The 16,351-nt window shown below is 40.6% G+C and overlaps 1 protein-coding gene across 3 annotated transcripts in view; it reads left to right on the forward strand.

The window, feature by feature from the left end:
• The first annotated feature begins 15,851 nt into the window (after window positions 1-15,851).
• The window catches only part of IL15 (interleukin 15), a 97,992-nt gene continuing 97,492 nt past the window's right edge, over window positions 15,852-16,351 (forward strand). The window contains exon 1 of one of the 3 annotated variants that reach the window (XM_061142398.1): window positions 15,852-16,002. The gene's annotated coding sequence lies outside the window, so the exon portion shown is untranslated. The remainder of the gene's footprint in view (window positions 16,003-16,351) is intronic. The other 2 variants (XM_061142402.1, XM_061142401.1) reach the window with 2 other exon arrangements.

Consider the following 16,351-nt stretch of genomic DNA (forward strand, 5'->3'; position numbering starts at 1 on the left):
CTTAATAACCTTTAATGGAAAAGCATATAAAAATGAATATATATATAAGTGAATCACTTTGCTATACAGCAAAAATTAATATACTTCAATGAAAAATTTTTAAAAATCAGTGAGGCTAAAACAATATTAAAAATTAATATTCCAAATAATATAGTACAGAAAAATTAAATATACACATACCTAAATATATCCTATAGATTAAAAGAGAAAATGAGTAAGGACACCAGTATAATCTATGAGCGTGAATGCATATCTCTAAAATCAAATGAAGAACTATTGAACTCAGCAGAATTGCAAAGAAATAAAAGTTGCAAGTACAGTTTAATCTTAGGATACATTTTATATATCATTTAAATATGTCAAAGGAGAAAATGTATTGTGACTTATCATTCACATAAACCAAAGTTCAATTACAAGGTAATATCAGTTATACCCTAAAGACTTTTAATAACTTTAAAATGCCTCTATCTATAGTAAAAGGTTTCCCTGGTGGCTCAGATGGTAAAGAATCCACCAGCAATGTGGGAGACCTGGGTTCCATCCCTGGGTTGCAAAGATCCTATGGAGGAGGGCATGGCAACCCACTCCAGTATTCTGGCCTGGAGAACTCCATAGACTGTAAAGTCCATGGGGTCACAAAGAGTTGGACACAACAGTGACTTTCACTTCACTTTCATCTATAATAAAAAAACTTATTAAATAGGAATACACTTACTTCATTTGTATAACAAAGAATTTTTTTAAACTATCAGGAAAACTATACTTAAGGTTAAGATACTAAAATTATTTCAATAAAATAATGAAGCAAGTCACCCATATTTATTTAAAATGATTCTGGAATTGTCACCAACTCAATAAGTATTGATATAAGTGTTAAGAAATATAGTTTTGGAAAGGGTAAAGATTTATGATTATATGCAGATTATTAATTGCAAAAAAACCCTTCTAATTCAACTAATTAGAATATTTTGTATTTCTAAACATGCAAAAATATTTTGTATTTTTGTATATCTGAATATCTGTGCAGAGAAACGGGTGCCTTCTATGCTCGTGATAGGTAAATTTCTGAAAAAAAATGAAACAAAACAGTGTTTTAAAGTTAGACTTTAACTTTAGAGTTAGAGCTAGAATTCTGTGCTAAACATAACCAGAAGCATATGCAAAATATGTATGTTTAAAGCTGCTTACTAAAATGTTAGGGCTTCCCAGGTGGCACTAGTGGTAAAGAACCTGTCTACCAATGCAGGGTACATAAAAGATGTAGGTTCGATCCCTGGGTTGGGAAGATCCCCTGGAGAAGGGCATGGCAACCCACTCCAGTATTCTTGACTGGAGAATCCCTAGGACAGAGGAGCCTGACAGGCTACAGTCTGTAGGGTTGCAAAGAGTTGGACATGACTAAAGCGACGTAGCATGCATGAGTGCACTATAACGTTAATATTAACATTGCAAAATTGCAATGTTTCTATGTCCAACTAAAGACTGATTAAAGCATTGTACTATACATTCATTAAACTTGGGTTTTGAAAGATGTCAAATGACATGGAATGTAAACATGTTAGGTGCAAAAGGTATACATTATTTTTATACTCTGAAGAATATAATTTGAAAAGAAAATTTTAAAAGACCCTCTATATACAGTATGATCACATTAAAGGAAAAGACTGGTGCTATCCTTAACATTTCTTAGCTTTTAATGGTAAGATTACAGGTGATTTTCATGCCCTTCTTTAGGTATTATGTATGTATTATGTGTTTCTATATTCAAGTCAAATAGGAGGTAGGATGTGGGTGGAGAAAGGAGAAGGGAGGTGAGAGTGGGGATGGGAGGAGAAGGGAGAAGAGGAGAGAAAAATGAATCACTTCCCAGACCTGGCTATATTTGATTCCATCATACCATCAGAAAGGAATAAAGTGTTAATGATGGAAGGTTGCTGGGTGCTAGAAGCAGACAAAAGGGAGGACCTGTTGATGTGGTCGATTTAGGCACTCTCTAGGGAAAAGTGTCTTGATAAGATAGCATGGTTATTTCATCAGGCTATTGAGAATCAGGGTGCGTGATATTATACAATCCTAAGATCCAAAGGCTATTAAGCATCAAATTATGTAACGGAAGTCTGTGCTTAGTCACTTGGTCGTGTCTGACTCTTTGTGACCCCATGGACTGACTGTAGCCTAGCAGGCTCCTCTGCCCATGGGAGTTTGCCAGGCAAGAACACTGGAGTGAGTTGCCATGCCCTCCTTCTGAGGATCTTCCCAACCCAGGGGATTGAACCCAGGTCTCTCACACTGCAGGCGAATTCTTACCGTCTGAGCCACACCCTAAGTCTGGACCATATTAAATTTGCTGAATTATAATTATGATGGGGCTCCTGACAATCCAACAGCTGGCCTCTCCTTGGGACAGCCTGACCTCAACTTGTTGATGCAAATGAAAACTTCGTCATGTAAATTATCTGGAGTTAATTTTCATACAGCTTGGAAAGTATGATATGCATGTCATCATTTTGTAAGTGAAACTGTAGATAATGGACTTGTCCAGAATCATACAGAAATGACATGGTGAAGCTGGTATTTGAACCCAGGTAGGTCCCTCTCTCTCCCTCCCTCTGCCCATGCTCCCTAGTGTATATTTACTGTCTGGCATGTGGAAGACACTCATCTCTAATCCCCAAACTAGCAGCACAAGGCAGGGATTATTAAACAAACAACACCCGTGTTCTCTTCAATCTGTTCCAACTTTAAGACATTTATTTATCTGATTTTTGAGAGGCTAATCATTACGAAGCTGACCACCAACCATCTCAGGGAGGAAACAATATGAGAGCAAACATGTGAAATTCACAAACAAGTTTGCTCAAGTGCAAAGGAATATTTAATGTGAACTGAAGTTAATATGGAAAGCTCCTTGACGGGGAACTCTCTTGAGGCAGCCTGTGAGAAAAGGTTTGGCTTACTGTGTCAAATATTAACCAGAAAATAGAGCAATAGAAACACACACCTGAAGGGATAGGAGTAGGAGGCAGCAAAACTAGTGTGTTCCTTAGGGTAAATATAATTGTACAAAACTGTAAAGAGAGATGGAACTCAGTGGATCAGTTAATGGGAGACTTTTACAAATACTGGCCTGAGAAGTTAGTATCTGATTTTTATAGGCAATTACCTTAAGGTTCAGCTCTGATTGCTGTCTGTATTGTAAAAATGGTGTTTGACTTTTTTTTTTTTGACTTTGCACATCAAAATAACAGTTTATCCTCTACTTCTCTCTGTTAACTCAAAAAGATACCCAGTAATAATGAATATTTTATTGCTTATTTTGAGACATTTTGTTGCAACTCTGTTGTAGATGTGATTTTTTTTTTCCCTCCATATATAGAAGACTATTGAATTCAGACTATACAACAAGATCAGATGGCTCAGTGACAAAGCTAAAAGCTCCATAAAGTGAAAGGAAAGTGAAGTCGCTCAGTCATGTCCAACTCTTTGCGAGCCCCTGGACTGTATCCTACCAGGCTCCTCCGTCTATGGGATTTTCCAGGCAAGGGTACTGGAGTGGGTTGCCATTTCCTTCTCTGATGGAAAGCACTAGTAACCTGCACATGTTTCCTGCTCCATAGGTTTCCAGAAAATAATGCTGTTTTCACAATTAGTTTGAAGTAATATCACTAGATTATTTTAATTGGCTAATTTTCTTTTCCCTGTGGTTGTTTTAGATTCAATTTCCAAGTGTATGTAAATCTGTGTGTGTTTTATTGAAACATAGTTGGAATTAAGGAAATGGAACTTTATATATTTCTCCAGCTATATGACCTTTGGCACATTAATCTCTTTGAAACCCAGTTTTACCATATGTAAACTGGAGATGATAACCTCTATCTTGTTGACTTTAGTTTTAGGATTAAAAATGATGCATGATGGTTCAGTACCTAAGACCCTGAGCTCCCAGGGCAGGAGGCTGGGATTCAACCCCTGGTCAGAGAACTAGATCCCACATGCCACAACTAAAGATTCCGAGTGCTTCAACTAAGACTTGGCATAGCCAAATACATAAATAATTTTTTTAATGATGCATATTAAGCTGCAAGGGTATTGCTAACATAAGATAGGTAGTGAGTAACATAGCAATTGTTAATCATTTATGGGCCAATATTCAACTAGCTTGCAGTATGTTAGAGGTGAAAGTGAAAGTCACTCAGTCATTTCCAACTCTTTGTGACCCCATGTCACTATTGTGACCCCACAACATATTGTAAACTTCTCAATGGTAGCAATTAGGTCATGTATTTTCCTTTTGGAAAGGAAGAACTGTACCTTATATTACTTCTGTATAATATTCTGTATACAATCGTTGGACTTCTCCAGGCCAGAATACTGGAGTGGGTAGCCTTTCCCTTCTCCAGAGGATCTTCCCAACCCAGGGATCAAACCCAGGTCTCCCACATTGCAGGTGGATTCTTTACCACCTAAGCCACAAGCGAAGCCCAAGAATACTGGAGTGGGTAGCCTATCTCTTCTCCAGAGGATTTTCCTGACCCAGGAATCAAACCAAGGTCTTTTGCACCCAGAAGGTGCTTCTTCTATCAGAGAAGGTGAAGCTTTGCTAATAGAGATTGGTTCAAATATTGGATTTACCACTTAATTTCTGTGTGATCCTAGACAACTTTATCTTAGACTTTTAGTTTCTAAATGAATAGTGTCCACTTGGGCCAGACAGATTTAAAACTAGGCTCACATTATAGAGCTTAACAATTCAATATTCTCCGTATTATATCATGCTGACATCACAACATCTAATCTCAGTGAATGGACATCTGAGAGATAAATCTGTATGACTAATGATACTTGTTTGAATAGATCAGACTTTAAGCCTTCAATTACAGGTTTGCTTTTCTTGAGTGCACAAGAATTAGCATACACCTGACATCAAAATTCTCAGTAAACTATCATGGGGGGAAAAAAGCTAGTCAACTGAAATGACATTGTGATATTACTTCAAAGTAATTATGATAAAAAATTTGAACAGATAGGGTTATCTGCAAGCCACTGTTTGTGGTTATGCCAACATACAAAAATCAACCACAACATATTGTAAACTTCTCAATGGTAGCAATTAGGTCATGTATTTTCCTTTTGGAAAGGAAGAACTGTACCTTATGTTACTTCTGTATAATCTGTGGTATGTAGAAGATTCTGAGTGCAGAGTTAGCAATAAATAAATGCTCATGATAGACTGGTTTGATGACATTAGTTGTAGGTCTATCACAGTTGATTTTGAATATTCAGATCTTAGATTTCTCACAGTAAACTTAGGGATGTTAGTCGTTTAGCTGTGTCCAACTTTCTGCAACCCCATGGACTGTAGCCCAGTAGGCTTTTCTGTCCACGGGATTCTCCAGGCAAGAATACTGGAGTGGGTTGCCATTTCCTTCTCCAGAGGATCTTCCCCACCCAGGGATTGAACCTGGGTTTCCTACATTGTAGGCAGATTCTTTACCACTGAGCCACCAGGGAAGCACTTAGGTATAAATGCAAACCAATGTGGATTTTAAAGGGAAGGTTTGTATCTGAGGGGTGAGACCAGCAAATGTAGCAGCAAGACTGCTAACACAATTTACATACCATAATTATTTATTCATGTAGAGATGAAAGTACCTTCAAATACTATGCATAATTATTTCCAACATTTCTATGTTCACTGTGTTTGAGCATAAAAGTTGATTTTACAAACATAAGATTTTCTTTTGCCTGCACTAGAACCTCATATCTTATTCATGTTTCAAAGAACAAAAAACACCAAACCTCCCTTTTTGAAAGCCATTTTTCAAGGAAGTGCTCATTCAATGTTTTTGTGAGTTTCTGCAATCAAATAGTAAACTATGACATGGTTTTCTGGAATACAGCTTATTTTCCGTGTGTTATATTGGACAAGAATTCAAACAGGTATTATATTGCTGCTGCTGCTTAGTCGCTAAGTCATGTCCGACTCCTTGAGATCCCGTGGAGAGTAACCCTCCAGGCTCCCCTGTCCATGGGATTTTTCAGGCAAGAATACTGGAGTGGGTTGCCATTTCGGTCTCCAGAGGATCTTCTGGACCCAGTGATCAAACCTGCATCTCTTTGTGTCTCCTGCATTGGCAGGCGGATTCTTTACCACTGAGACACCTGGGAAGCCCAGGTATTATATTGAGTGAAGTGAAGTGAAGTCGCTCAGTTGTGTCCAACTCTTTGCGACCCCATGGACTGTAGCCTACTAGGCTCCTCGGTCCATGGGATTTTCCAGGCAACAGTACTGGTATTATATTAAACCCACCTAAATTTTACTTTGCTGTTTCAACTACATAAGAGGGGTTCCTTCCATGATTTAATTAACACAGTGTTTATCGACAACAATTTCTTACACTGAACCAGTGCTGATCTTTGATGAGTTCTTCTTAGCGACATTACAGAATGTAATCATCATTATTGTCTCTTTTAATTTCAGATCTATAGGTGAGGAATTTTAGTGATAGCCTTGTCACTTCTTAAGGCATGTAGGGGAGGAAAGATGATTTTCCCTCAACCCTCCAGGTTCTTGGCTGAGACCCATAAGCAGCAGTTTAATAAAATGTACACCTCCTGTATACATGGGAGATACCCAAGAAAATGGGGTAACTCTCTGAAATTGCCCAGCGACCATCTTAAATATCATCTCCAGTTAAAGAAAAAAGAATGATGTTGTGGTGTGGTATGGTAGGGGGGGCAGTTATGGGAGGTTACCAGGAAAAGCATAATAAGCAAGGGTATGATGCTTATATAGATTTAAGTCCCTGCCTTCTCCAGTCATAAGTGTTTCCAGAGAATTCTTTCTCATCCGCTTCTTGGCACAGAGATGAAGACACCCTTAAAATCAAGCTTTCTCTTATAAATGTATAGTTCTCTTAGAAAAGGATAATTACTTGGTTTTCAAGAGCATTCCCTCTGTCTGCTGTTTCTTATAAATAACCAGCTCAAGATAATCCCTATGCCTGAGGCATATTTGGGGGTGACAAATTCTAATGACCTTCAGGGATCTGTTCTGAGCTCTGCCATTACTTGCATATTTCACAAAGTGTGAATCATCTTTCTAGTTTCTCTCTGCTTTTTTCTTTTGGGGGGCGGTGGCAGTGTCTGGGATCTTAGTTCCTGGTTCAGGGGTCAAACCCAGGCCCCCTCAGCTAAAGCGCTGAGTCCTAACTCCTGGACTGCCAGGGAATTCTCTTTTTAAGATTTTGTAGAACTAAAGCCATTCCTGGCAATAATGTTTCTCAAACTCCTTTAACCAGAGTGAGTTAGACTTCAGTTTAAATTTCAGATTCTCCAGTCAAATTGTATATGAGGACTTTTAAATTTTAACAAAAATAAATCAAGTTGTAAATGGCTATTAGTAGGTGAATAGTCAATTAAGTTGTACAGTTATTACAATTACTGGATGTTTATTGCCATAGAGGCATGTATATAACTCCTAAACATTCAAAGCATCACACTAAAGTGTAAGTGAATCAAATGCAGAGCATATCTGGTGGTGAAAATAGTTATTTGGCTGTTAGGGCTCCTCTCCCTCAATTAGCATTGATAATGGAGTTTATTCTAGGAGAAAGTGATGTCTCTTCAATAGCACTTTGCAAGTGTGTTTTCTGGAAAACAAGTTCTGCTCATTAACTAGGGTTCTACTGCAAACTGGCTTTTTAACCAATAAATTTGAGAAATAAGCTAAACAGTATCAAACAGACTATTGCAGGAGTCTCTAGAGCCTTTAGTATACTGGTAGTCATTGTGGACCTTAAAAGAAGAAAAACAGTTTATAATTTGATGACATCCAATTATTTCACTTTGTTTCATTCATAGTACTTTTTGTCTGCTAAGAAATCCTTACCTACATCTAGACTGTAAAGCATTTTTTTCTATGCTCTCTTCTAGAAAGTTTATATATTTTTAACTTTCCCATTTAGGGCTATGAACCATTTGTGTTAATTTTCAGAAATGATGTTGTTATTGCTGTTGTTCAGGTGCTCAGTTGTGTCTGACATTTGCGACTCCATGGACTGCAGCACGCCAGACTTCTCTGCCTTTCACTATCTCCTGGAGCTTGCTCAAATTCATGTCCATTAAGTCGATGATGCCATCAAGCATCTCATCCTCTTTCACCCCCTTTTCCTGCCCTCAGTCTTTCTTAGCATCAGGATCTTTTCCAATGAGTTGGCTCTTCGAATCAGGTGGCCAAAGTATTAGAGCTTCAGCTTCAGCAACAGTCCTTCCAATGAATATTCAGGGTTGATTTCCCGTAGGAGTGACTGGATTGATCTCCTTGTTGTCCAAGAGTTTTCTCCAGCACCGTAGTTCGATAGCATCGATTCTTCGGCACTCAACTTTTTTTATGGTCCAACTCTCATATCTGTATGTGACAACTGGAGAAACCTTGGCTTTGACTAGATGGACCTTTGTCGGCAAAGTGATGTCTCTGATTTTTAATATGCTGTCTACGTTTACCATAGCTTTTCTTCCAAGGAGCAAGCATCTTTTAATTTCATGACTCCAGTACTGTCTGCAGTGATTATGGAGCCAAGAAAATAAAGTCTGTCACTGTTTCCATTTTTTCCCCTTCTATTTGCTATGAAGTGATGGGACCAGATGCCATGATTTTAGTTTTATGAATGTTGAGTTTTAAGCCAGCTTTTTCACTCTCCTTTTGCACCTTCATCAAGAGGTTGTTTAGTTCCTCTTCACTTTCTGCTATTTCTGAGGTTGTTGATACTCCTCCCAGTAATCTTGATTTCAGCTTGTGATTCATCCAGCCTGGCATTTTCCATGATGCTCTCTGCATATAAGTTAAATAACCAAGGTGACAATATACAGCCTTGAAATACTCCTTTCTCAATTTGAAACCAGTCCATTGTTCCATTTCTGGATCTAACTATTGCATCTTGACCTGCATACAAGTTTCTCAGGAGGCATGCAAGCTGGTCTGATATTCTCATTAAGAATTTTCCAGTTTGTTGTGATCCACACAGTAAAACTCTTTAGCATAGTCAATGAAGCAGATGTTTTTTCTGGAATTCTCTTGCTTTCTCTATTATCCAATGAATGTTGGCAATTTGATCTCTGGTTCCTCTGCCTTTTCTAAATCCAGGTTATACATATGGAAGTTTTTGGTGCATGTACTGCTAAAGCTTAGTTTGAAGGATTTTGAGCATTACTTTGCTAGCATGTGAAGTGAGTGCAATCATACAGTAGTTTGAACATTCTTTGGCATTGCACTTCTTTGGTATTGGGATGAAAACTGACCTTTTCCATTTCTGTGGCCACTGCTGAGTTTTCCAAATTTGTTGGTATATTGAGTGCAGCACCTTAACAGCATCATATTTTAGGATTTGAAATAGCTCAGCTGGAATTCCATCACCTTCACTAGCTTTGTTCATAGTGATGCTTCCTAAGGCCCACTTGACTTCAAACTCCAGGATGTCAGGCTCTCAGTGCATGACCACACCATCATAGTTTTCCAGGTCATTAAGGCCCCCCCCCCCCTTTTTTTAATAGTTCTTCTGGGTATTCTTGCCACCTCTTCTTAATCTCTTCTGCTTCTGTTAGGTCTTTACTGTTTATGATCTTTATTGTGCCCATCCTTGCATGAAATGTTCCCTTGATCTCCAATTTTCTTGGAGAGATCTCTAGGCTTTCCCATTCTATTGTTTTCCTCTATTTCTTTACATTGTTCATTTAAGAAGACCTTCTTATCTCTCCTTGCTGTTCTCTGGAACTCTGCATTCAGTTGGGTATATCTGTCTTTTCTCTCTTGCTTTTAACTTCTCTTCTTTTGTGTATGTATTAAATGTATACATACACATATGTATGTACAGTATGTGTATGTGTACATATATATATATATATATGGAGAAGGCAATGGCACCCCACTCCAGTACTCCTGCCTGGAAAATCCCATGGACGGAGGACCCTGGTAGGCTGTGGTCCATGGGGTCGCTAAGAGTCGGACACGACTGAGTGACTTCACTTTCACTTTTCACTTTCATGCGTTAGAGAAGGAAATGGCAACCCACTCCAGTGTTCTTGCCTGGAGAATCCCAGGGACGGCAGAGCCTGGTGGGCTGCCGTCTATGGGGTCGCACAGAGTCAGTCACGACTGAAGTGACTTAGCAGCAGCAGCAGTATTTATATACATACATACACACATATCTATATGTTCTCAGAGTTTTGATTTTAGCAAGAATTTAAAACCAATAAATGACAGATGAAACTATTTTTGAACATAAATTAACTCAAATATTTATGTAGAGCGTATTTGCTAGCCATATGATTAAAATCAAAATCAACGTCAGTTTAACTTGCTGATATAGATATTATTGGTGTTGACTTTGGTTCACACCCTTTCATTAAAATTATGACATATTGTAAAAAGTACTTCATTTAAATTAGAGGACTAACTCAAGTAATGTGTCTTTTCCATCCTCAGCAAGTATATGTGATGAAAATGAAATCCCTTTTATAATTAGTCATTGAAATAAATGCCAAAAAGACCCAGTCATACTATGTACATTTATAGTACACTCTCATAAATCTAAGTAAGGTAATTAATGTATTTTGAACTAGATTGTGATTGATAAGATCAGTATTTTAAGACTGTTCAGAGTAGTATTATTAGCACATTAAATTATCTCTTGGTTCTATTTAAACCCCTTGTTCTTCTTACTACATTACAAAACATTTAAGATACTATATACTTTTAATCACATTAAGTATCATGTCATTATTTAATTATTTTAAATTCATTTACAGCTTGACACTAGCTGCCCTTTCTCCTTCTTTGCCATGGACACCCTTTGACTCTGCAGTCCAAACAAAATCACCATCTTTAATGGGCATCTGCCAGAAGGTATCAGCCACTAGTTCTTCTGTTTATGACCTGCAGCAGAGCTCTGCCAGCCTGTTGTCAGTGATTTTATTCAAATAATCTATTTCATAAAGAAGTTACAAACCTCATGGCAGTTTCATTACAGAAACACAAGGAGATCAGGAAGCAGAAATTCAAGGGAACGGATGAGTTTCCTCCCTGGTGGCAGCTAAAATTACTCTAGGGCAAACAAAATATGACTGTCAGATACTGCCTGAGAACAAAGGCTTCTTTTCTCAGAAGCTGTGGAGGGTGGGTCAGTTTAGAGGTGGCAGGGGTTAGGGGTAGACCCAAGCTAGACCACCCGAGATCACACCCTTGCAGGGGACCACCCAATTGCCTGTGAATTGCAGGCCACTTGTGAAATTTCTTGCAGCCTTGGTTTCTCCATCAATAAAACAGAGGTAATAGTTGTTCATATTTCATAGCATTATCATGAGGATTTAATGAGCTAACATTTGCCTTAGTAGGCGCACTTCTAGGAACTACAGAAATAGTAGCTAGTATTGCTCCACCTCTGAGGAAGCAGTAATTTAAGAAGCTCTTAAAAACTTTAAGAGGAAGAATGTTGCTCTTGGTTGTCAGGACCACCAGAAAGACTGAGGTGGGAATCAACCTCAAGGTAAGGTTTTAACCAAAATGGCACCTTGAGGGGTCCCAGTCTATGTTTTACAAAGACCAGAAGGTCAGCTTTTTCTTGTTCTGTAATCTGCTCCTTAGGAGAACCATAAATAAGGTCACAATCATGGACTTTGAACACTAAGTCAGATGAGCTAACTTTCAATTGCTTCCACATAGTTGCCAAAGCTGCAGAAAACATTCGTTAGCCATTTATTTTGAAGAAAACTAGCCGATTAGGTAATATTGTCTTTCGAATGAAAAATCAGATATTAAAATTTATTCCATTATGATTTTATTACTTTTTTAATTCAAAGAAAGATTATTATCGTCACTTCTGTGAGATTTAGTTAATTTTTACTTCTTTCCACATGGCACTTTTATTAGTTACCTTTAGGCAATTTCATCAGTCTTGGCCTTTGCTTTTAATTTATATAGTGGGATTTACTTGTTCATTGGTGTGAGCAATTTTTAATACCCTGCCAAACAGCCTGTGGCAACTGAAAATACAAGTTGCATACATTAGATTTCTCTTTTTGAGGCACTGCAACAAAAACATGCTGAAAACCCAACCTCATTGAATTGCACGAATTTATATAACCAGTTCAAATATACATTTTTGTGTGTAATTGAGAAAACAAATTTGACCTACATGCTCAGAAGGCAAGTATATAGTTGAGCAAAGTCTCTCCTATGGCCATCATCAGTTTCAATTTCAATTTGTCAACTTAAAAAATATTCACAACCTAAAAGTTGAGAGTTACGTTTTTTTCAATGGGAATTTTTAGACCTTTGAGCCTGGGAGACAGCATCTCAAGTGACGCTGAGAGAACTGCGCTGGGGAGGCAAGGGGAGGAGCCAGGTTATATACAAGTTTTGCAACAAAGGGCAGGTACTCTGTACGTCACAGTCACAGTCCAGGTTATATACAAGTTTTGCAACAAAGGGCAGGTACTCTGAACGTCACAGTCACAGGATTGCTGTTAATTAAAGAAAACCAGATATCCCAAGTTAAGGAATTTAGAGCTTTCTATGTATGGGAAGATGCAAGAGTCTAAGCTCACTGAAATAATTCCTTTCTTATGCATCTCAGCTGTCTGGGAGCATTTCCTGTGTTTTTCACATTCTGAGCTTCCTTTCCTCAGGGCTCACCATAGGGAGTGGCTGTAGTCCCACGGTTGCTAGCCAACAGGTATTCTTCTCCTTCCTGAGTGCCCTTAGGGTTCACCAGCTCGCACTGGAGGGTTGCAATCACTGATGATTGTGACATCCTTGTTCACTGATGATGTGACACGTGTGTGTGCTCAGTTGTGCCTAACTCTTTATAACCCCATTGACTGTAGATGCCAGGCTTCTCTGTCTCTGGTATTTTCCAGGCAAGAATACTGGAGTAGGTTGCCATTTCCTACTCCAGGGGGTCTTCCTGACCAAGGGATCAACCTGCTTACGATGTGTCTCCTGCATTGGCAGGCAGATTCTTTACCACTGAGCCATAGCGCAGGATATTCCATTTCTCAACTTTCTTGTCATTTGTGTTATTTTATCTCCTGACTAAATGCTTTATATTTCATTCAGTCCATCCTGTTCTAGAGCTTACATGTATTAGAAGCTCAATCAATATCCAGAGACCATTTATACTGATTGTATTTTAGTTTGGCTATATGAAGAAAATTCCCATCAGTTTCACAGCACGGTGAAAACTTCTCCAGTAGCTCAGAAAATACATAACGACCACGTATTAAAAGTGTGCTGTCAGACACTGATGTCTCTCAGCCCTGGGGTCAGCCAGAGCCACCAGGCTAGTGAGCTCCAGCTAACAGTAACTTTTTTAAAGTGCTCTTAGGCAGCCAAGTGCACCTCTGGTGGCAGTAATATTTCCTTCTGCTAGTTGTTGCTGAGTGAGGCCAAACAGGGGCCTTATTATCTGGACAGCTGCTTCAGCCATCAGCTGCAGATCACAGAGCTTCTGTAGGGGAGCTGAAGGAGGTATGGGAGTTCATCTTGCAGGAGCCAAGCAAGACTGGGGCAGTGCAAGTCGATGAGCAGACACAGATCCACTTCTCCATCATTAGTTTCCATATTCACATACACACATGCTTTGCCTTTGGGGCTGCTATGTCTATTGTAACAGAATCCAATCCTGTGCAAGCCTGATCTCAGGATGCATGTTCATTCTGCAGATCACAGCTTCAGTGTATTGTTAATCCCTTGCATACAAATGAGTTCCATTCCAAGAGCACATTCCTTAAGTCCAACAAAGTTAGCCTAGGTGCCCAACTAACACAGTCAGTTATATAGTACTGTACCCTAATAGGTTTATAAAACTCCACTCAAATAATACATAACAAATGCAAAAAATAAACATTTTAAATCTTATAGTACAGCACCTTGAAAAGTACAGTAGCATGTATTGAAGAAGGAATTCATAGGGCCTGGACTCCATCTCAGGCCTGTCTGTGCTGGTCGTGCTCGGCTGCCTCTCCAGTGGACTCTGAACTCTCTGCTTAGTGCCTGTGGGAACGATAATGGAAGGATAAGACCCCCTCCAGACAGGGGAATCTTGAAGATCACATCCAGGTTACTCATCACCTAAGAGAAAACATACACTAATCACCCCTGCCTCCGGACACTATCTATCAGAATGTAAGCACAGGCTTATCGGTTATTAACTATTTGGAATGTAACTGCGGGCTTATTGATTATTGACTGTTTGGACACGTACACATGGGGTAGGTGGTGGGTTTGGACACGTACACATGGGGTATAAAAGATTTTCACAAGTGCTGGACGGGGTCCTTGGCTAAGAGGAGACTCTGCCTTGGGCCTGCCGGTGTAATAAACTGCACTCCATTATCTGCATTGTCCTTCTGAGTGAGTCTGTTTCCCGGAAAGCGTGGCTATAACAGTATCAGTACCAACGACATCATCATTACTTCTGCCTTGCTTCCGGAGATGCTGGACTTGAAATATACTGAGCTACTCTACTCTATACAGTGCTGTATGTGTAGACAATGCACATACATGACAATGTATGCCAGACGAATGAACTCACTCATATGACTGGACATGTGAACGCACATTAGCATCGTTGAAAGTTTGCAACTTGAAAGTTTGTCTGTAGGGGACTTAACTTTGCCATGGACAAGTCTGATTGGATTTTAAATCACTGGCATTATCACAGGAAAAATCAGTATTACATTGTCTTGAACAGAAAAGAATAACTGCTTTATTTCTTTAAATATAATTTCCAACTATGGTAAAATTTGGAATGGTGGTAAAACAGTATTTACATTTTCATCTCATTTTGCTGACAGTGACTACCTAGAGTGCAAGCTTTTCATAAAAAGTGAAGTGATTTTATATGGAACTTTAGGTACATTTAATATTTAAATCACTTCTGTTTCTGTTTTATTTTTAACATGTGTGTAATGCAAAAGAAAGTTAAACGTTTTACCAAGCTCCAGGGAGCCTTATTTTTCCTATGACATAACTCTGAAAAATTTGGGGAAGCACCCTTCCCTTAGGGATTTTCAGTGATTCACAATGCGTGCAAGGTTCTCCGAAGTGCCTCTGAAAAACTGAAACCTTTTCTGCAGGCTTTGAGGCATTGGAATCCCTTAGCCTCAAGGAACTTGGTTCTTTCAGCAGTAACACCCTACAATAACAACATTTCACACGGTCCTATTGCAATGTGTCACACCGGACTATGTACTAGACTGGGAATGTGGCCCGCAGACAGGCTCCCTTCAAGTTCATTCACCCTCCGTGCCAACTGCCTTGGACAAAGTAATCGCCCAAGTGTCTTCCTTCCATGGTTTCTTTAGTAGGACTTCAGAGCCTGCCTTCTTCCAGCCTACAGGGAGGGTCAAGGTCTGGAGTGGCCGCCCATCCCGACCCAACACATTTTCCCTCTCCTGCGGACGCCTGGGACCTGCGCCGCGCCAGGTCTCAGTCGCAGCTGGGACAGCCTCGCGTGCCATGGGGCCCGTGGATGCGGCAGATGGACTTCGGGTCACCTTCTAGCTCCTTCCCTGCATGTGTCCCACGAGGGAGGGATAGGCCAAGGCCAGGGCCAGCGTCCCAGGAGGCGGGGCTGGAGCGCCTAGCCTGCCTTCCTCCCCCCTGCCCTCCAGCTTCTGCGCCCCCGGGCTTGGCGCTGGCGGACACCTCCTAGGGCGCACGGAGCCAAGACACCTGGGGCACCCGGCCAAGAGCTGCCGCCACCCGCCCCTCCCCCAGCCTCCGCTGGGGGTGTTTATCTTCGCCGTTCCTCCTCGCTTTTTTCTCTTTCACTTTTCTTTTCGTTGGGGGTTGGGACTCCCTGGGTTCCAGGCGCCCAGGGAAACCCCAGCTGATTTGTTTGTGGCCGCAGAGGCCATACGCCCGGGAAGGGAGCCGGGTGACCGCTCCCGCCCCGCTGTACTGCCTGCCGCCCCTGACCCTGCAGCCCGGAGTCGATGGAGGTACAGAGCTTGGCTTCTCTGCTTCGGGAGGGGAGGCGCTGGTGGCTGGAAAGGGCAAGGGAATTTTCCCCGAAAGCCTTCGTCTCGGTCCCCTCCCAGCACTGGCGGACCCACCCGTCTCCCCGCCGAGCAGCTGCCAGCCTGGCCGCTCCGCCCTCTTACGGGGGAAACACTTGACCGCGATTTCGGTTTTCGGTGGCGCTAGGCGCAGAGGTTTTTCCCCTTCTGACCCTTTATTTCCCGTCGCGGGCTCTCCTCGCCATCCTCCGCTTCCAGCCGAGCACAGACCGCTCGTCCACTTGCGGGTCTCCCGCGGCCCGGCGGTGCGCTCCCCTCTCTCCGCGTCGCC

This window comes from Dama dama, chromosome 5, assembly GCF_033118175.1.
Source record: "Dama dama isolate Ldn47 chromosome 5, ASM3311817v1, whole genome shotgun sequence".
In the NCBI taxonomy this organism is placed as follows: Eukaryota; Metazoa; Chordata; class Mammalia; order Artiodactyla; family Cervidae; genus Dama; species Dama dama.